At 47.3% G+C, this 22,904-nt stretch overlaps 1 protein-coding gene across 1 annotated transcript in view; it reads right to left on the reverse strand.

The window, feature by feature from the left end:
- The window catches only part of LOC144828980 (fibrous sheath-interacting protein 2-like), a 364,242-nt gene that overhangs the window by 19,041 nt on the left and 322,297 nt on the right, over nucleotides 1–22,904 (reverse strand). The window lies entirely within an intron of this gene.

Here is a 22,904-nt window from a genome sequence, read left to right on the forward strand (position 1 = left end):
TGGCGGCCTGGAGCGGCGAGGCAGCGCTCACAGGGACATTAAAAACAAGTAAAGGGTGGGGGGGGAATGCGGCGAAATCGTTTCACTTGCGGAAGCGTGTGGCGCCAGGAGCGATAATTGCTCCCATATGGCAGCGCGCCCTCCCGCAAGTAATACGCTAAACGTGCAGGCGTTGCCATTGAAGGCAATGGAATGCATGCACGTTTTTGGCTGAAAAGCCAAAGCAATCGGAAAAGGTATTTTTGCCTTTGCAGCGCATGCGCGACCTAAAAAGGAAGGACTTGACAAGTCTCATTGGACACGGCCTAGGAGTGGAGCAATATTAAGATTTAGACTTCTTAAAACATTACAAGAAATATGTAGGCACAGATACTTGAAACCATATGACATTGAAAATGTGACTTTTGTGGGGCAGGGCCTAGTCATGCAGCAAGATGGCGGCTAGGTAGAGAGGCTGCGGCAGCTGAAACCTAAAATTCACCAATATCCTTGCCCATCTGCGGTAGGAGTGTACACACGAGATCTCCCAGCAACTACTGAAATTCCAGCCACCTAGCTGGAGAGATGCACCCATCTGGAGCCCGTCCAGGTGTGCGAGCCGAGGCCCGGGCAGAATCACGAGGGTCCAGGCCCGAATTGTGGCCTTGGGGAGATCGGCCTGGCGGAGGGCGCTGAGATTGAGGCGAGGCCGACTGAGAGGGGGAGGGCGGTGCCCTGCTGGGTGGAGGATCAGGTGGTCCTCGTCCAATGTGGGGGCGTGGCAGACCTGCTGTGGAGATCCTGAGAGGCTGACTGGCTGCGTCGCCAGCCCGTCTCGGCGGTGAAGCATGGTCGCAGGGCTGGACAGGGGCCGGGGGGCTGAGATCAGAGGAGGCCAGCTCTCTCCTGTCTATGAGGCCGCAGCTACCCTGTGTGCAGCTGTGCCTGGAGGCCTGGGTAGGGGACACCGTGAGTGGAGTCCTCGGCTTGCCCTTACCTGCGAATCAATCAATCCTAACTTTACTACTACTAAATGTCTTTTGTGAAAACCGAAAGTCGTAAAGTTAGGATTTTGTCTCAGATTACTTTTTTGAATCGGGCCCATTGATCGTAGAGAGGGGACCTTTGTGACAATGCGACTTAATATCCCCAAACACTGTCAGATCACGCCCCAGTGCTCCTGGAAATCACTTTTCCATTGGCAAGTGCACTCGCCTTTACGTGGCGCCTGCCTCCAGGCACACTGCGTGATCAGGTATTTCTCGCCGAGATACGTACGGTCATTGCTGAATACTTTGCAACCAACGAAGGCTCCGTCAACTTACCGCAGACACTCTGGGAGGCCTTCATGGTCGTGGTGAGAGGGCTTACAAAGCAGTACTGAGTGCGACTAGATCTAGACGTGCTCAGCTTGAGAAGGACCTGCGTGCACTCAAAGCCCGGTATTGCAATAAGCACTCCTTAGCGTCTATACGCCGACTACTCTCGGAGTATAGTGAGGAGGTGAACTGTGAACTCTATTATCTCTCCTGCGAATACAAAGTGCCGTAGTATGGTGAGGACAACCGTGCCAGTAAGACCTTTGCAGACATTCTTCACACTCCCAGAGCCCAAGCTTATGTTGTGGGGCTAGTAGACGAACAGTCGGTGCGTCAAACCTACCAATCGGCCCTACTTGACACAATGTCGTCCTCTTTTTAATCCTCTCTTTACCAAACTAACGGACAGATGCGAGAGGGGAACCTAACTGGATATCTCAATACGATCCAGCTCTTGTGCCTTGACGATGAACACCGCCAATATCTGGACTCGTCTTTCAATGAGGAGGAAGTCCTACAAGTCATTTGCAGTCTCCCAAATGACAAGGCGTCCGGCCTTGATGCTTTGATGACCTCTTTCTATAAAGAATGCTCTACTCTATATGTTCCTCACTTGCTAGCCAAGTGCCAGATGTCTTGAGCTGCCCTTTCACTTCGGGAAGGGGTAATTATTTCTATACTAAAGCCCGGCAAACCGGGACATGTATGCGCTTCCTACACACCCCTGTCAATGATTAATATGGACAACAAAATATTGGCTAAGCTTATTGCTAATCGAATTCGGCCCTTCTTACCAGACATAGTTTGCCAGACCAATAAGGCTTTTTTCCGGATCAATCGACGGCACATAATCTTCGAACGCTGTTTGCGATTATGCAAAGTGTGGAACCTGGCCTGGTGCCATTCGCCGCCTTCCTAGACTCCACCAAAGGGTTATACACCTCCCCGACCACAAGATGGTGTTTGAATGGATTGACATCAACCAAATTCTCAATTAAATGGGACACCCGTCAGGGATGTTCCTTATCCCCTATATTAATTGCCATTGCTATGGAACCCCTGTCAGCCCGTTTGCAGCAACACCATGCGCACAGCGGGCTTAATTTCAGAACCCGTAGAGTATTAGTTTCAATGTACGCAGACTGCATGGCACTGTACGTTCGGGAGCCCCACTCCAACCTAGATACAGTTTTACACAAGGTCATACATTTTGCCTTTGTCTGTTTATTTTTTTTTTTTTTATATAACTGTTTATTGACAGAAAGGCATAGTATACAGTCATTATGGCACTAATAAGTAGGCATACGTATCTTCATATAACACATTTTCGAGCTCTGAATTCGTAGGCAGCATTCTGCATTTCAATTTCGTTCGCCCTCACGAGTCCTAATGCATTTATCTCCGTACAACCGTATACATGTAGCTAGTGTAGAACAATCCCTCCCACTGCAAAACAACCAACATGGGAGACTCTCATATAACTTTTATAAGAAAGTCCCCCCCCTCCCCCCCAAACTTGGTCATCCCTCAGCGTAAAGTGAATAGTTTGCACCCATCAGCTGGTCATCCTGACCCAGAGTCACATTTCAGACAGGTTATTCCAATATGTCACTATTGCCAACACCAGGAAATACACCCCTCCAGCCCCGGCTATCACTCCTCCTCCTCCTCGGAGTCAAGATCGTCCCCCTCTGGAAGGGGTTCGCATATCTCACCCCTGTAAACATTCCATGCCGTCCACACCTTATTCCATTTACGGGGGGCAGCCCGAAGGGCATATACAGTCCTTTCCGTGACCATCAGGACATCCATGTTTTTAGCCCACCTGTGTGCCGTGGGTAAGTCCGGAGCCCCCCATTTTTGTGCAATATCACGTTTAGCCACTGTCATAGCTAGTGTGGCCCAGATTATACCATATCTGTCTAAGTCATTGGGGTCCCAGACATTTAGAAGGCACTTGCGCGGTTCCGGTGTAATGGAAATCTTGAGTGTTTGGGAAACTGTGCGCAATATTTTTCTCCAGAATTCCTGTATGAGTGGGCAGTCCCACAGTGTATGGAGCAATGTACCCTCCTCCCCGCAACCCCTCAGGCAGAAGGGACTGGGCGCTCTGTGTATGTTGTGGAGTAGTGTTCTGGTGTAATAAATGCGGTGTAGTATCTTTAGTTGCACCAGCCTGAATTTCGCCGAGATGCCCACTTCCCTCGGGGAGGCCAAGGCTTCATTCCACTCCGACTCATCAAGCATACCAACGTCCCCCTCCCATCGGTCCTTAAGTTTCTGCGTGGGGTCTGGTGAATTGTTGACCAGTTTCTTGTAAGTAAGGGAAGTGGCGCTCTGCTGCATGAAATCTGTCAGTAGTCTGTCTTCAAGTGGCGAAGATTCCGGCAAATCAGTGCCCGGTGGGATTGCCTGGAGTAGTGCGTGCCTGATCTGTATATATCGAAATGTTTCAGTGGGTCCGAGGTCATACTGCTGCTGGAGCTGTGGGAAGGGTATTACTGTGTCTCTTTCCCAGAGGTCCCCTACCGTAGAGATCCCTATCAGGTCCCACTGCGCAAACCCTTTACACGCCCTAAGGTTGCCCAGCGACTTCGTGTCCCATAATGGTGTCATCTTGGTGAGTCTACCCTTCCAGCCCAATCGTGCCTGTGCTACATGCCAGAGGGTCGCCGTGTGACGTGTCGGACCACGCAGAGTATTGAGTTGTGACTTATTATACAATACCGATAGCATGCAGTCTGTCCCCAATTGCGCCCAATCTGCCCTGTATGCTGGGTCGTCCCTCGGAGCGTGGATCCACTGGTTAATGATCTTAAGTTGGGCTGCCCAGTAATATAGCTGAATGTTGGGAAGTGCAATCCCCCCTTCATACCAACTTTTCACTAATTTGTCGTAAGCAATTCGTGCTGGACCATTGCTCCAGAGCAGGGTGGAGACCAGCGCCGCAATCTGCTTGAAATAACGTGAAGGAACAGAATGTGGGGTGTTTTCTAGTACGTATAAAAATCTGGGGAGTGTCATCATCTTAAATAAAGCTGCCCTCCCCAGGAGGGTGAGGGGCAGGGTCGCCCAATGTTTCACGTCCGCGCGTAAGCGATCTAGCGGAGGCTTCAAGTTGTTAGCAAAAAATTCCGCTTCAGAATGTGCTATAACAATGCCCAAGTACTTAAAGGAGGCCGTCGGTGCCGCCAGTGGGCAGCTTTCCTGCAGTCTCGGTACCGGACCCCGTAACGTGTATATTACCGATTTTGACCAGTTCAGGGTATATCCCGAGGATCTCCCATGGGTATTACAAATGTCTAGTAGGGCAGGGATTCCGTTGTCGGGGTCTACCATGTAGATGAGCATGTCGTCAGCATAGAGGGATACCTTGTCCTCCCATCCCGCCTCCCACTCAATGCCCCTAAATAGGGGTGTGTTCCTCAGCAGGATTGCTAAAGGTTCAAGCACCAATGCAAAGAGCAAGGGCGACAAGGGACAACCTTGCCTGGTCCCCCTACCCAACGGGAACACCGGAGAGATGTGACCATTCACCACTACGTGCGCCACCGGCTTGGTGTAGAGCAGTCGAATCCACGCTATGTATTTCGACCCAAAGCCCATACGTGCAAGCACTTCAAAGAGGTATTCCCATTCCACTAAATCAAAAGCTAATTTTGCATCAAGGGAGAGGATCACCGCCTGCTCTGTGAGGAGGTGTGATCGAGCCAGTACCCCATGTACCCTCCGGAAGTTCAGTGCCGTGCTTCTATGGGGCATGAAGCCCGATTGGTCAGGGTGGATCAGGGTGCTTAGGTGCGGCATCAGACGAGTGGCCAGAAGTTTTGCCAGTACCTTGGCCTCCACATTTAACAAAGATATCGGACGATACGAGGTGCACTCGCCCGGGGGTTTACCTGGCTTAGGTATAGCCACTATTGTGGCCGTGCGTTGATCTATCGGTAATTCTGACCGCTCCCTACTCTCCAAATACATGGCCAGCAATGGCCCACTGAGTTCTGAGGCCACTGACTTATACCACTCAACAGGCAGCCCATTCGGTCCCAGCGCTTTGCCGGACTGCAGCGATTGTATTGCTAACTGGATCTCATCCTCCGAGGGGTCCTCCTCTAAATCCCGTGCAGCCTCCGGTGATATACTGGGGATGACAATATCAGCCAGCGAGGCTGCCGCTATGTGCGCCGTCACGTTACGTTCTGGGGTGTATATTGTTTGGTAATGACGTGCTAAGGTGTGCACAATGTCTTCCGGGTGAGTCAGTATGCGGCAGTCAGCGGCAGTCAGCCTCTGAATACCTCTTGTACCACTTTCCCTCCTGTCCAGCCACGCTAGCAGTTTCCCTGCCTTGTCTCCTACGTCGTAAATTCTATGTGTAGTGTTCGTGATGTGTCCCTGCACCGTCGCCCTGAGGTGTGCCTGGTATTGATGTTGCCGTAACTGTAGTGTGTGTGTCGTAGTCGGGGAGGGGTCCGTCATATGTGCTGTGTTTGCTTCGTGGAGCGCCAATTCCAGTGCAGAGAGTTCTTTTTGGGAGTCTCGTTTGTGCCCCGTGATAGCCGCTATTGCAGCCCCCCGTAGGACGGTCTTGTAGGCCTCCCACAGAATCGACGGCGAGGCCACCGTACCCTCATTTTCAGCAAAATAGTGCTTCGTGGCTTGTTTTAGCTTCTTTCTTATTTTTGGGACTTTCAGGTAATTAGGATAGAGTGGGTAGACCCTGGCGCGTTTCTGTTCCCTGGTAGTAATGGTGAGTATGATCGGCGAGTGGTCAGATATGCCCCTGGGTAGGATGTCGACCCTGTCCACCGAACCTAGCCCCTCCCCCAGGTACAAGAAGTAATCTATGCGAGATAGGCTGTTGTGTACGGCGGAGTAGTAGGTGTATTGGGTGGCCGCGGGGTGCATGTGTCGCCATACATCTACAATACCCAATGCATCTAAAAAGTCAGGGAGTGGTGTAATCCCTCTCGGACGGTCTCGAGCGGGAAAGGCGTCCAGGGTAGAGTCCATTAATGCATTGAGGTCACCTCCTATGATCGTGTCCCCTGCAGGAAGGTCCAGGAGGAATTTACCCAGTGCAGGTAGCGCTACTGAGTGCAACGCCGGGGGGCTGTATACTGATACCACATTAAGCGGTCTGCCCTCCCACTGGCCATGTATCGCCGCGAAGCGCCCCTGATCGTCCGCCACCTGCTGTGTAATTAGAAAGGGTGATGATTTTTTTATGAGTATCCCCGTCCCCCTAGAGCCAGAGGTGAAGGCTGCATGTGAGGCCATTTTGTACCCGCGCCTATCCAGCGCTTTGCACGTTGTCCCCGTGAGATGTGTTTCTTGGAGCAGAACCACATCCGGGCCCTGACGTTTAATAGCCTGCAGCACCAGGCCTCTTTTTATCTTATCCCCCAGGCCCCTGACGTTCCAAGTTAAAATACGCAGATGGGGCACTCCTATTGTCACCGTGACATCCCTAGTGGGTGTAGTCTGAAGTGGGACGGCCATAGTGTCGTTGCAACAGTGTCGTAAGTAACATGTCGGTGTCATACGCGACGTGGTCAAGGAGTATGCCGCTATCTAGGGTGGAGGTATGACATGTGAAGTGTGCGATGACCAGAACCAAAAACGTGTACAATAAGAACAAGAACAAGAACATCTTAAGTTCCCTTCCCCCCCACCTCCCTGCTCCCCTGCACCACGGACAGTTCCCCGCCCGCATCCCCAACTTGGCAGAGTGCTTAATCCCGTCCCCAACTATCTTACTTGCTCGTGGGGTTGGTGAGTCCCCTACAGGCACCGGCCAATGCCTACCCTACTCAGCTCCGCCAACTCCAGATTTCAACATGTCTCAAAGACGTGAACGAGTCGGCAATGCTCTACTCAAATTTCGGCCGGCTGTCCCGAATCAAATGGGTCTCTTTCCAAATCCGATCCCAGTCCTGCATCATCATCTCCGCGGGAAGGATTCACGGGTCTCTGCTCCGCCGGGCCGCCGCTGTGGTGATCCTGTCGATCTCTCCGTGGGCGCCGGGGTTGTCCCACCTGTCTCCATCCGTCAAGCCAGTCTCGTGCCAGCTCCGGGTTGTCAAAAAACCACGCCTTTCCATCGGCCACAATCCGCAATTTGGCGGGGAACAGCATCGAGTATGGCAGGCCTTTATCTCGCAGGGCTTTTTTGATCTCTGTGAAGGACTTCCGGCGCCTGGCCACCTCCGCCGTATAGTCCGGAAAAAAGGCCAGAGTCAAGTTTTGGATTTTTACAGGGGGTGAACTTCTCGCCGCCTGTAGGATTGCGTCTCTGTCCCTAAAATTAAAAAGTCTGGCCAGTACAGGTCTCGGCGTGGCTCCAGGCTTGGGTGTCCCGCCAGGTACTCGGTGTGCCCTTTCGACTGAGAAAAAGTTAGATAGGCCTTTCGGCCGCAGTTCATTTTGGATGAGGTCCTCGACGTACAAATCCATTGCACCCTTCCCCTCTGTTTCCGGCAGGCCAAGGATGCGTATGTTATTCCTCCTGAAGCGCCCTTCTTGGTCGTCGAGCTTCTCCTGCAGTTGTTTATTGACTTTTTCCATGCGCTCCATTGTTGCTTGCAAGTCCGAAGTGTCCTCCACCAGTGCTTTCGTTACCACCTCGACCTGGGACACCCTTTCCGACATTTTCTGGAGGTCAGCCCGCAACAGGGTAACCTCTGAGGAGATGGATCCCACTGTCGTTTGCACCGCTGTGAGGGTTTTCATTACATCTTCCAAAGTCACTTTTTTGGCCCCCTCCGCGTCCGGAGTAGAGCCCGCGGAATGTCACCCACCCGCCTGGGGGTGTCCGTGCTGCGAGTAGGCAAATTTATCCAGTTTAGCCTGTGTCGAGGTGCTCCTAGTCCCTTTACCCGCCATGGCGTGGTGTTTCTGGATAGCGGGGAGCCCGTGTACAGCGGCACCCTTGGCACCACAATTCAACTAGCTGCGGGGCTGATTCCGCAGGCCGGGGCGAGGTATCCAGTCAGGTCTGTTCGAGCCGGTGTCAGGATCCCAGACCGCTCTACACAAAGTCCTCAGCTAGAGGTCGGACTACAGATAACGTGTCCAGTAGAATGTCCTGCACAGCACACCCGGGTCAGCCACTCCACACAACCCCGGTCGGAGAGCACCTCTCCAGTTTGGTATAAAGCTCGGCCCCTTACTTGGTCAGATGAGAGCGCTCGTGCTGAGTGTCCATACGGTGTAGGGCCAAGCAGCTTTTAAAGTGCAACCGTTCCAGAGGCGGCGGTCCCCAGGGAAGGCGCCCCCCGCCGAGCGGCGGCAAGCCTCTCACCTCAGAGCAGGTTGATGTGCCTCAATAGCCACTCCACGGCGTCTTCAACGCGGAAGGCGTCGCACGCTTCCAGGCGCTAGCCCCTCCTGGTCGCTTCCACTGCGGGCAATCGTGTCAGGAACCAGAGGCTCAGAGTATTGTTCCTCCCCCTCCGACCATCAGCGGGGCGTCGAATATGGGCACCCCCACACAGGGATGTCACGGTCCTCAGTGCGAGCCGCCCGGGCTCAGGATATGTGCGCCGGCTACGCACCCAAGATGGCGTCCGTCGGCGGTTCAGGGTCGCGGACCTCGCACTCCTCAGATCTCCCTTCCAGGCAGCCTATTCCGGCAGTTCAGGGTGCCGCTTCCCCCCAGGGGCTGCCAGGTGCAATGCGCAGGGCCGGAGTGACCCTCGCCAAAGTTCCACGGGGAGGGGGGGAGGCGGGGGAGGGTCTCACCTCGCCGAGGCCGGAGAGGGCGCACTTCCGCCGGGACCCCTCCTGCACGCAAGGCCGGTGTCTCCAGGCAGGCGCAGGCCACAAGTCGGAAGTATCGAGCGGAGCAGTTCCCGGTCTCCAATTTGCACCGGGATTGGACCGGGCTGTGCCTCACAGGTTCTGGAGTCGGCGCCGCTACTTCGGGCAGGCGATTCAACGGATAATTGAACGGATTTCACTTAAGGGCCGCTATGCCGTGGGGAGCTCCCGGACCAGGCTGCCACCATGTTCGGCAGTTGGCCACGCCCCCCCAGGTCATACATTTTGAGGGACGGTCAGGAATCATAATTAACTGGGCTGAGTTCATTAGCTCATCCTTTATGAATAACTAGCAGCCCGTCCCGACGTTGTCCGGGGAATAAAAGAAATGTGTAAAATGTTAGTAAGTGTGAAAGAACATTTATTGCAATATTTCACGGTACACAACGTTTTTGGTTTCATTAGAATGTGGACGTAGAATAAATTGTTTTTGCACATTCCCGGACCTTGAGAGAGCAACATATAACTGGCCATGAGTGAAGCAGTCTTCTCGTAAGTCAATGCCTATAACTTTGTATGTTTGCCCTTGAGATTTGTTAATAGTAGAAGCAAAAGCAATGTTAATAGGGAACTGCAAAAATAGTGCAGCTAACTTGATTTTTTTATTGCAGTGGTGTTTATGTCCTTTAATGTTTATGTTGTGCCGCTTTTCTGAATAGGCGATGTATGTTTTGGATAAGGTATCAAAGTTTAATGAAAGTGTTGAATGTGGCAAACGCAGTACTGTGGCTGTTAGCAGTAAAGTATTGTGAAAGGGTCCCCTTTCCAAAAGTCTTACGTTTTTTAAAAGTAGTGGCCCTCAATTATTCCTTTTGATGGTTCGCCACCATGTAGAAGTGTGATTTGCACAGTAGAGGTAATGGTACTTAAATGTGGCAATAGGTTAGTGGATTAAGCCAAGAGAAGTGTGCGATTGACAAAGCTTGCTTAGTTAGTATACAGCACCTCTGAGTGTGAAAGTTAAAGTAGCCTTAGTGAAATCTGCATTGCTTTTATGAGGTGAGCCCCCATTTGCGATGTAGTCCAAAGTGTAAATTATTATTTTTAGTGTTGGCCCCCAGGGAGAACTACAAGTTGCAGATCCTAATGAATGGTACTTAAAATGGGCAATAGTGGAGATGAAAGTTAGTGGATTGTGAGAGAACAGTGCGATTGATGAAAGCGCTGTGAATTAGCATACAGCACTCTCTGTGGCAAAGTAAAATTTGCGTTAGTGAAATCGGCACGTGTTTTTTTATGGCAGCCCCCTGTGAGAAGGTTTGAGGTACTCCAAAGGGTGAAAGTCTGTTTTATATCGCGCAGCAATTGTAGAGAGTGTCACTGCGAGAAAGCCTTTCTCCGTAATTCTGAAATAATGGCCGCACTCAGTACTTATTGTTGTTGGCGAAATGAGGTGAATGAGAATGCGAGTGTCACTGTCTTCGTAGCGTTAGAAGCCTGTGTCTCGTTTCCCTCGGCTCGGCTAGCCCCCTATTTGGAAGGTGGTTGTTTGACAAATACGTTAAGGGTTTGCATAGTTCTCGGCGCAAGTACTGTGCTCAATTTGTGAAATGTAGCGTGATTGGTTGGTTTTGCAAGCCGCGCCCCTTTTTTAACCCTGACCCCACTGACAACGAACACGTATTGAAGTGGTGTGTGACGTATGTTATAGAAAGCGGCAGCCGTTTATCTGCGCAAGTTCTTACTCTATTTTTGAATTGATGATGCAAATAAAGTATTGAGAGTAAAGTGTAAAAAATGTTCTTGGCGATCGTTTTTTTGGTTCATAAGGCCGCGCCTCTTTTACTTGTGCCCGCCCCTTATGACAGCGTGCGTGTGTGAGCAATGGTGCCCCGCCTCTTTTACTTGTTGCCGTCCCTGTAAAAAGCTGCGCCCTTCGCCGCGCCGCTTTGTTTATGGCATTCACTGCCCCTGTGACAACGCTTACTTGTAAAAAGGCATGAATGTATAGGCGAGTGTTTTAGCGATCTTCTGCCTGAAGTCACTGCCCATGTAAGTCGCATGCCATTTGTTGTATTTTTGGCCATGCCCCTCTGACAATATTTCCACCCACATTTTTAGTTACACATGCTCACGCTACTCAGTAACAGCAGAACAACGCTGTTTATGTCAGCACCGGCGCTTAGTTGGAGAAAGCTGTGAATATAGCGCCGAGTGCTTTTGCAATCTTTTCTGTGTGCCTGAAGTCGCAGCCCATGTAACAGAGTGAAGTTGGTGCCGCCCACATGTTTACTTTGACACGCCCATGCTACTCCCTAACAGCAGAACAACGCCCACAAGGAACTACTTTACCCCTAATGTTGTTTGCACTTCGTAATGTATATGGTGGCCAGATGTATAGCCTATGTCCATCTCCTGGAACTCCCCTTTACAACGCTGTATTGGGGGTAGTGATTGGTGGTGTACTTCTGGAGTTTTCCCGCCTCAAAGGTTCCCAGTTCTCTCTTTATAATAGTAGTATAGATACACCACAGTTAACATCGGAATTCTCATTAACATGGGTGACGGTACTTAGATACCTGGTAATATGGCTCAACCGAAACATTGGGGGAACTGTGGAGTGCAAACTTTGGTAGGACAATGGCCTGGCTGGAGGACAGAATTCCAATATGGAATCGCCTTCCTTTATCCTTAACAGGAAGATTGCCAATAGCAAAAAGTTAGTTTTGCCCAATTCTTATATCTGTTTGTCAATCTGCCAATGCCTGGCCATTTCATGCAACGACTAAGAACACAACTAATTTCCCTTGCATGGGCCAGAAAGAAACCGAGGACATCGTGGGAGATTCTTACGCTCCTTCTGCGCCAGGTGGACTCAATGCACCTAATTTAGCACTTTACGCACTGTGCGCCCAGGCCCATTATGTTAATTTCTGGTTATATCCTAGCAAATTCCAGCCACACCTGTCCATGGCATTATGCCATCCGTATAGGCAGACGTGCAGCAGGTACTACAGTGGACTGCGTACAGTGGGCCTAGGATGGACTGAGACATCGTGCGAAGCTTCCATGTCTGTCTGTATGCTCCATCCATTCTGATAACCAACAATCAAATGATACCGCCCCACTGAATTCAAGTGCAAAAACCAGAGCACATAAGTGGAACTTGCACGCACTTGTGGACGTGTACCCAGAGGGCCACTTCCTTCCCCCACCCTTGCAGCCTGATGCCCCTCAGCCGAAGGCTATGGATGTGCTTCTATACCAGCAGTGCGAGCCACATGCCATGCGCTGCACAGTACAGCTCCAGAATCCCCACCCACAATATGACGCCCTGGAACATTTAATACCTAATGCAACAGACCACAAGCTGATTACACGGATGGTGGACACTGACCTGCTAATAATGACGGAACAATGGGCGTACTGCTGCAGACAAAACGCAGCTCTCTCACCCAACTACAGGCTACGCACAAATACATTTTAAAAATCTACACAGAACATACCTGAGATAAAAGCAGTGCATCACACCTCCAACAAATCACTGGGCAGCCTTTAATACAGATATTAGCAGTAAGCCTCCTGAGGTATGTTAAAGAGGAACCACCTGAACATAGGCGTTTGAACGCTAAGCTCCTATTACTGGCCAAGCGCCAAGTAGCTAAACACTGGGGAGAGAAGGCCCCACCACGGAAGGAACACTGGCTACAAGACGCAGTCTATTGCCATGAATAACGATCTACATATTGGAAACTGCTGCCACCTACGACGCACCCCAAAGATATAGGGGCACCTCTCCTGACATATTTAATATCGCGGGGCATCTTCACACCACAGGGGCAACCTATAACACTCAGGAGACGTAGTACTAGGGACGTTTCGGGCTGAGCAGTGTAGTATGGGTAGTACAATGGGTCTTGTCATCGTGATGTGAGCCATAACAGAATGTGCCCTATTAAAGTACCTTATGGAAGTGCCTTTAATAGATATTTATTGGACTTGTGAAATCTTAATGATGTCAGCATTCGGCAGAATAGACCAGGCTGTGGGAATCTATGAGAATAAATGTACATGACGTACTTGTTTCTTCCTCCCTCTTTCCTTACCCTCTCCCCCTCCTCTCTTTCAGTTCCTTCTTCTTCCCCCCTTTTCTTATCTTAGTTGACTGCCTGCTGTAACTGTTGAGGCTGTGGCCTTATTTACTCTGTTATTTGAAATGACAATAAAGTTAAATTTAAAAAAAGAATATGTGGCTCTTGTCCAGCCAGTGATGTCCTCCCCACCTTGAACCAGGATATATGCAGTCTCAGTTGACTATAAGTCCAGATTCCTCACTATCATTTTTCAGCATCTGCATCATACGAGGTCTAGACGTAGCAGGTTTTTAAAGAAAACAAAGAGTAGATTGTCTGCATATAGAGACAATCTATCTTCCATACCGTTTTCCTAGGACAATTCCCAAACCCGTGTCAATGGCTCAACCACTAAAGCCCATAAAAGCAGGAATAAGGGGATAACCCTGTCTTGTGCTCATTTCTATGGAAAATGGAGAGGATAGAGATCCGTTAACCTGCACTCAAGCCCAACTGGATGCAAACAAGATCTCATGAAGTTCACCTTGGACAATATTTGATTCAAGAAAATCCAACTAACAGAGTCTGACACCTTTTTTTAAATCAGCCATAATAACGTCAAACAGATCCTCAAGTTCATCTATAAAGGGCATAATCATGATGCAGGTGCAGTGGGCCATGTTGGGTGGTGTGGCCAGTCATAAATCTGTATGAACCAAAGTATGGATCCTGCCTCCCATCTTGTTGGCTGGAATCTACACCAATAACTTAATTTCAATATTTATTAAGGAGATTGGATGGTAAGAAGAGGTTTCTGGTGGCGGCCTGCCCCGTTTAGGGTAATCATTGCCAGCGCTCCTCGTAGATCAGGTTACAATAGGCCCTGTTGGGTGGCTTCTCCAAAGACACTAAGAAGGTGTGGGGCTAATGTGGAGGTGAACCCGACATGGGTCCGAGATCTTTACCTGTGGGTAGGTCCTAAATTACATTGATTATATCTTTGTCTATAAAGGGGCGATCAATGATGTCTTCATCAATTTCAGCCAGGCTTTTTACTGATGAGGTTGTTAGTGATTGGGTTGTTATGTTCTCCAGTCGAGACGGATCTAGTCGCATATAATGATTTATAATATTCAGCAAATATTTCAGCAAAGGGGGAGGACCAACTGTCTTCCCCCACCATCTGTAGTCACTAACCAATATAGCAGTTTACCTGCCTTGACAGTGTCACCTAGCAATAAATGTACTGCTTCCAGATTGACTATCTCTTTTTCTAAGATTGGCTATCTCTCTTCCTAGTCACCCCACTTGCCACTTACAAAGAAAATGGTCCTTCCTTGACAAGTGGTGTTATAGGACTCCCAGAGTATTCCCTCTGACTTGGGGAGAGGAGTTGGCTAGCGGCTAGGGCGGTCAACCTCAAATCCTGGGAACTGGGTTCGAGTCTCGGAAAGGACCGGCAACATCCTGTGATTCTGGGCAAATCACTTCATCTCTCTGTGCCCAATATAAATGAATATGTCCTCATGTAAGGAAACTGGTGCTTGTGTAAAGCGCTCTGATACCAGATACCTTCAGGTCAAGTTTGCACTATATAAAACTCAGAGTGAAAATTAAAAAAAGAAACAGATCCCTGGTTCAACTGAAAATAGGCCTTAGTTCCTCTCTAATGTGGTCTGTGAAAGCACCGTCTTAAAGCTACAAGTACTCAGGCATAATAATGATCAATTACTCCTGTCAAAGCTATTGAGTCTTAGTCCCACAGGGGAGTGCTCAGAGAGGCCTTGCGGATGTATGCGAACACCAGATACCTTGTTCAGATTTATCTCTGCAGCAAAGAAGTAGTCCAGAAGGTAGTCAGAGTGGTGCCAATTCGAAAAGTACATGTAGGCTTTATACCAGTGTGCCAGATGCACCGAACATCGTCAAGGCCCAATGCCTCTGACCACTAGAAATAGCTATGGATGTCCATGTGGCAACCGTGTTAGTACCTCAAGTAATTATGTCTTACACTATGATTTAATTAAAGTCCACCTCCAATACCTACTGTTTCCAAAGGCGGACCCAGTAACAAGTCTGTGAAATTCTGCAGTGCAGTGTGGGTGATTGTTTCTGGAGTATAAACACTGAGTAGTGGCCATGGTGTACCCTCCATTGAACTCAAAACCATTACATATGTTCCCAAGGTGTTGTGCACCAGTTTAGTAACCTGAAAGAGTAGGGATTTGTGTGATAAAATACCCACTCACCATGACTCTTTAGTGAATCCACAGTAACAAATCCCTATGTAGCCATGTCTATGTATGAATTTACATTCAGGCCCTATCAGAGCTGTCTCCAGTCCCCATCAGACGTGTCCCCTGAAAGAGAACAATGTTGGGGGAACATCACCTAATGTACTAGCTGTCATGCCCTTTTTAAATTTGACTGAGCAAGCCGTTAACTTCCACATCAATATTTTATATTCAGTTGAGTAGGTCATGATCCATCAAATATTAAGTGTTTGGGCTGTGCTGCTTGGTGAGTGTGCACAGTGTCTGCTGTTGAAAACGTAACCAACCAAAACAACAAACTTACCACGAACCTTCACCACATACTTCCCTCCCAGAAGTATCTGTCGGCCTACAACCTGGTTCAAACTAGTATTCACCAAAGCGAAGAGATTAGAAACTTCGGCCCATGCCACCTCGACCTCCATTAACAAAGTCTCAAGAACTCCAGTACCAGAGACAAAAATTCATCTGTCTCTGTGATATCACTAACTGGCTCATGCAGCGTCATCGTGGCATTTTTAACTTTGTGTGTCTTCTCTTCATTCTAAGTGTGGGCACCTCTTCCACATCACTGATTCTGACCGAACTCAAGGTACTAGTCATTGCTATTTCCTCCCCCAGGGACACCCCTAGCCTGCTGACGATCAAGGGAAGAAGGGTGGGTCTTCTCATTGATCTTGGATTGGTCATAGACCCCATTCCTCAACACTGTCCCACGCCTTCTCAGGGGTACTAAAAAGTGTTCTTCCCTTGAAAATTTACCCCTGGCTTTGCAGGGAAGAGCAAAGCATATTTTAAGGTCATTGCTCCCAGTTTTTTGCTTTACCATAGTAAAGGAGCATCTTTGCTCTTGCACTTGTTTAGTATCCTTCAGGAACAGCATCAACGTGCTGGAGTCTAGCTTGTACTTTCCCGCCCTTCTTGCTACTCTGATGACTACACCCCTGTCCATATAATTGAGGAACCACATGATAACAGGCCAGGGTGGTGCACCAGTAAGGGGGGGCTCTAAGGTCTTATTTTGGTTAGGGACTGGGGTGAGCCACCACCTTCTAAGCCCTCCAGGACTCCGACCAGACTAACAGTGTTCATGCAGGCCTCACCTTCTGCATCTTTCATAAAGATTTTTCGCTGTTTTCTTTATGTTCCATGACCTGGGCAACTAGGGACATAATTGAGTCTTTGGCGGACCAAATCTGTCCCTCTGCCTTTGTATGAGGGCACATCCATGCGAACCTCATTGACTTTGTGCTCCAGGGAGCATCAAGATTCTCTAGTTGCTGCAATGTTTGTGTTCATGGTTGCTTCTTCGGTTTCAGTCAGTCTTTGTTGATGCCATGGGAGCCCTCCCTCCTGGCACTCATATGAATTTGTCCATTTTGGTCAGGCAGTGGGTCCCTTGTCCATGCCCATAACTGAATCTCAGTTGGCCTAAACGTGGGCCAGAGATATATTGTCCCCTATACAGGTTGAGATGAATAGGTAGCTCACAGCCTTATATCCAGAGTTCAGAGTGTCAACTCGGGGCAAAGCTAGTAGCACTAGACAAATAGCAGTACTAGACAAATCAGTAATATTCATAAAAAATACATTTAAAATACATCACATGACACATCACATTTAATCAATGTATATAAAAGAAAAAAGGTAATAAGTGGCAATATCTTTAGTTATTGTATATACATTGATTACATGTGATGTGTCATGTGATGTATTTTAAATTATTTTTTTATGAATATTACTTTTGCATAAAACAAGATAAGGTATTATTAAAATAGTAACAACTTTGAATATCATTTCCTAGTCTTCCTTTGTTTCTTCCAATGTTATATGGATGATATATATTGCTTGTTTCATCTTGATTGCCTAGGAGTTATTGTCACTATTATGAGCAGAGCCTCTCTGCAGCCTTCGGAGACCATTCTCCCTGGTTGTCTTTGACTCAGTCGGACATATAGTAGAGGTGCATTATAACCTCGTGATAAATGCTATTTCGAAAACAGCTGCATAGAAACATATTGTGTTTAGTATCAAACACATTGGAATCATACCCCCATACCGGTAAGCAGTGTGGGAGGTATGATTCCACCTTCTGATGCGAGCTTCATGGGGTCACTGGTCTATCTGGTGCCAGGCCTCTCGATCCGGTCAGCACAAAATGGATGCTGCCGACCAGAGACACATTTCTGCCCTCCTGCTGCTGAGCCAAGCTCAAGCAGAGGAAGACAGCACAATAGGCATTCTGTCACAGGGAGGTATGACCACCTTCCAGACAGGATCTAATGTATTGGGGCTGGGTGGGTGCACTCAGAGTGCCTGAACGTCTGCACTGGGGCATATTTGGTGTCCCTGTGCATAGTCCAGCTCAAACCAGTTCTGGGAGCCATTGGCTCCTGCTCTTGCGCAAAAATGGACAAACGAAATGGGTGTAACCACCCCTCTGTCTAGAACCTTCCCCTAGGAGGGTCCCCTGAATCTGTCCAACCCATTCCAGTGGGTACAAAAGGGCTTACCTGGCTGTAAGACTTTACATTTTAGGAGGACAAGATTCTAAAAGAAGAAACCACTGACCTTTGACCGTCTGGACACTCTGGACTTCGACTGGGCTCGACTTCGTCCCCCTTTCCGTCCAGAGCTTTGTTTGTGCCCTTGCTCCATACAGGCTACATGCAGGACCTGTGGTGCACTAAGGACAACTGAAGAAGCTCCCTTGGAGTGAAGGAGTCACTCCCCTGCGTTTGCAGGCACCATAACGCAACTTACTGGCCTGCTGCTCCTGAGCTCCTGCAGACTCTGAAGATTTCAGCAACACAGGAGGTGGGTTTCTGAAGGTCCCTGAGGTCAATCTGCCCTGTCAACAATTGTGAGGCCAGTATTCAATGTGGGGACTGCATACCCCGAACACCTGTGCACTGCATCCATTTGCAAATTCATATGCTTCTTGGCGATTCCCAAGCTTCTGCATTGGACTCCATATAATCCTGACCCAGAGCAGTATTTGCACCAAAGAACTCCGGCCTCCTCGCACCGAGTCCCTCGGGGGCTGGTACTTTGCAATCTGGCTTAAGGTCTCCGCGCTGCCTGGTTATTTGGCTTGTAGGCCCTCCTGAGGGTCATCTTAATTTCTGTCAAACTTTTCTGGTTGCTCCAGATGCGCCCTGACTCTCCATTGCTTGGTGAGTCTCCTGGACCTTGCTGGCTCACACCGTAACCTGCCTGACCTTCCTGCGTGGGTTGCTTTTGCCAAGGCTTGTTTATGCTCCAGTCGGACACCGACCCCTTAGCACTCTGCATCTTTCATGGGACAGCTCAACCCAGCTGCTGGTTGTCGTAGATGTCTCCTTGTCCTTGTGGCTGCAGAGTCAAGCATCCCTTCTTCGCACCTGAAGCACACGAAATCAGTGGGCATTCGTCTACAGAGCCCCTGGTCACTCTGAAGTGACCCAGACTCTTTCCCCTCTGCTTTCAGGTTTCTTCCTTCCAGAATCCAAGCTTGGATTCCACCGGACCCTTTTCAAATTCACTGCAGCAGTACTTCTTCACAGCCCTCCACTAAGAACGACGGCGGTTTCCAATACCACAAGAAAGCAAGGAGTTTACCCTGGATTTCTATTACTGAACAGCCACTGCTGTCCTTCACTCACTGCTGATTCTAATACACACACTCATTCAGAGTCAGAAAATCTTCCCGCTGCTATTATCAATCTTTGTCCAAACTGAAAAGTAGTGCTAATACATGTTTATTTTTCATTTACATAAGAGACGGAAAGTTTTTTTCAGCCAGTACAATTAACATTATAAGAAACACTCATACATTAAAAAGCAAAACTTCATTAAAAGATACATTTTATATAAAAAAAGCAAATACATTCCTTTAAAAACACAGTAAATTACACATAATTCATTTTCTTAAAAATACCAAGACCCACAGGCCAACCACCAACCCGATTTTAACCTAAAGTGGTGACCAAAATATTGATCCCAAGCTGAAATATATTATCAGGTAGTTTCGGCAAATACTTTATCCTTATTTTTGACCTGAAAACAACCCTCCAGCAGTGGATTCTTTACAAAAGTGTTGACGCATTTCCGTGGTGTTACTACTTTTTTTCCAACCACCTTCTTCAGGACTAGCATTATATACTGGGTCTAATTTCCAAAAATTTCCAATTCATTTAATCTAAACAGGAGAAAAACAAATATCAGACTTGCCACCATACATAGTACATTGTGTATAACATTAAAATAAACCATTCCTACTTGGTCCATTGCCCTTAATCTATCCATATTTTCTGCATTTCAGCTCAAAATAACTGTTTCATATAACAACATTTTTGTCATTGGTTTAGCACTACCTTCCATGTTGGGGTTTCAACACTCACACCCCAAAATGCACTTGGAGGTCCTCCCTCTGGTCCCCCCCCCCCCCCCCCCGGGGTATGGTCCCTCTAGATCTCATTCTAACTGCTCATTCTCAAACATTTGAGTGTTCTCATTCACTCACCATTGAAAGCAAAACTTTAAGACTCTGCTCATTCTATTCATATCTTGTTGTGCCTCTGTGATGTGAGGAGTTCTTCTCATTAATTGGAACTGAAACACATAAATTCAGATTCACACAGGATGTTAGTTTCAGTCATTATTATCTATGTCTCTTTTGGTCCATAGTTGGCGGGATAATCTCACCTTTGTTAAGAGGTTTAGATTCCTCCTCCTATACTGTTCCTTGTGTCTGTTCAGTATACACCATTAATTCATGGATGGCTGCCTGTGTCATAATTAAAAGTCTACATCACTAATGATTTCACATGTTTCTTATAATTCCTCTACAGTAAAACTTTGTATTTTGTATCTCCATTGCTAGCTTACCTTAATGACCACTTGTTTGTATATTCCTTTTGTTATTATCTTCTAGTCGGTACATCGAAAATCCCTTGGCTAATGTTGCCTTTGATTTGCAATTTTTATATATATGGGGATACCCCGCTCTCGATTCGCAATGGAATCTGTTAAAAAATGATCAAATGTTATGCTCGCCAAGTTAAAATGCCTTTTAACCTTCTTTTATATAGGCTAGGTGTGAGGAAGCTAAACCTCTTTCCTACATATACGGCCCTTACTTTAAACGAGCGGAAAATCAAACCACCCCGTGTGTCTGCTATTTTTTTCGAACCAAACATTTCCGTTTACCAATGCCAATTTTCTTTACACTATCGGTGGCGGTTATTCTTGGGGTTTATTTGGTAATAACTCTCTTTACCCTCCCTCCATCTCCATTTAAAAAAGTCAGGGTAATCCTGCATGCGCCCGTATAACGCGCACCATCTTCTCCTTGGTTTAATCTTACCTGGTAATCAGCCGGGGTCTCAGCGTGTTCGGTGAAATCGAGCACCGCTGGAGTTGGCCTTCTTTTAATCATTGGCCTACGTGTTGGTGGTGTTTGACGTCACGCCGTTGCCACGTACGCTATGCAGTTTTGGCAGCCATCTTAGGTGTATATTTTCGTTTATGTTTTCTATAGATAGAAATCTGTGAATTCCCCTATCTATTTCCACAATTACTACAATTCCTAATCCTTTTGTTATTTCCCCCTTGTCTTACACCTGTTCTATTTACACCGATTTATTTTTAACATTTGAATGAAATAAAACACACACTTGAGCGGCCCTCACTGTAGCCTGTCAGTACATCGATGTTTGACCGCCAAATCAATTATTCTCTATGGTGGTTTGGTAAACTCGTAAATTATAAGGCTTTTGTTTTTACCTACCAGGTTTAGATCTTAGTGTTCCTATTATCATTAGCAGGATTCACCTTGCCTGTAAACTAGTCTCCCTTCGTACATGCTTTAATGGTACAGTTACTTTATACATTAATGTAGCCACACTATCCCTATGGGTAGATCCTACTGTTTTCAGCTTAATTCTATGGGGTGATTATCTTCTCCCAATCTTCTCTGCTGTTCAGCCCATTTTTGATTGTATGGAATTTTACCATATACCATTGTTCTTGCTGCTTTCTGAGTTGTACACTATTGCCTAATCTCCTATGCTCTTTCAATTTCTCTAAGATAACCCATCTAATCTCCCCAACTGTGTGACCCTTTTCTTTCCAATGACTAACCAGGGGCGCATTTTCTTTCCTCGTATTAATAGCAGACCTGTGTTCACAGATTCTGTGCCTTAATTCTCTCCCCGTTTCCCCTATGTATCCTAGGCCACATGGGCAAAGGATCAAGTAAATAATGTTTTTACTTCTGCAGTTATTGAGAGTTTTCATGTCATGTTTACCTGCATTTAGGGTTATACCTTTGGTGGTAATACATAGGTCGCAGATGCTACAATTTCCGCATCTGTGATTCCCTATTGCCTTATCACCATGGATAGTCTGTTGATGTTCTACTGTATCCTCTCTATACGTATATACTAGAGAGTTGCATAGATTCTTGTTTTTTTTATATGCGAACATTGGTTTTGGTAAACTATTCGCCTCACCCTCATTCAGTATTTTCCAATTGTGGTTAATAATGATTTTAACCTTATTACTTATATTGGAAAATTGACTGACCATGATTATTTTCTCCTCCTTATCTTTGCGTTGTTTCACTTCCAAAAGGGATTCCCTATTATAGAATCTAACTCTTTTAAAGGAATGATTTACAAGTTTTTTGGGGTAACCTCTGTCTAAATTTTTCTTTTGTTGTTTCAGAGTGTTTGTAGAAATCTTCCAAGGAGGTACAGTTTCTTCGCAATCGAAGGAACTCCCCAAAGGGGATGTTGTCCTTTTGACTCCTGGAGTGGTAACTACTATAGTGTAGGAGGGTGTTTCTATCTGTTTCCTTAGTGTACAACTCAACTGCTAAGCATCCATTGTCATGTTTGATGCTAATATCCAGAAAGTTTACCTTGTTATTACTGTAGTCACCCGTAAATCGTAGATTCTTGTCTCCCAAGTTGATCCACTCCAGGATGTCTATTAATGTTTCTTCTGGACCCGTCCATATGAAAAAAATATCATCTATAAAACGGGCCCAGTTTCTGATGTTTTCAAAGAATGGACTCATTTCATTGTATACATGGCGCTCCTCGAAGGCACTCACATATATACAAGCTAGACTTGGGGCGCAAGTTGCGCCCATACTGGTCCCCTTACGTTTTAGGAATAGATCTTGTTTGAACAAAAAGATGTTGTTTAGGAGGACTTTTGACACACAGTCTATAATGAAGCTTTTCTCTGCCCCCACAATCTCTGTTGTTTCTAGGGTATTTTTGACCACCTCAATGGTGTCTCTCTGAGGGATATTTGTATACAGTGCCTCGATGTTGAGGGTCACCATATACTAATTTTCTTCATCAAACTGTATACCTTCAACTTTACCGATCATGTCAGTCGTATCCTTAATGTAAGACTTTTGTTTCTGAACTATTGGTTTCAAGAACCTATCTGCATATTGGCTGAGAGGCTCTAACAGGGACTCAATTGAAGCCACTATAGGTATA

This window comes from Lissotriton helveticus, chromosome 4_1, assembly GCF_964261635.1.
Source record: "Lissotriton helveticus chromosome 4_1, aLisHel1.1, whole genome shotgun sequence".
Classification (NCBI taxonomy): domain Eukaryota; kingdom Metazoa; phylum Chordata; class Amphibia; order Caudata; family Salamandridae; genus Lissotriton; species Lissotriton helveticus.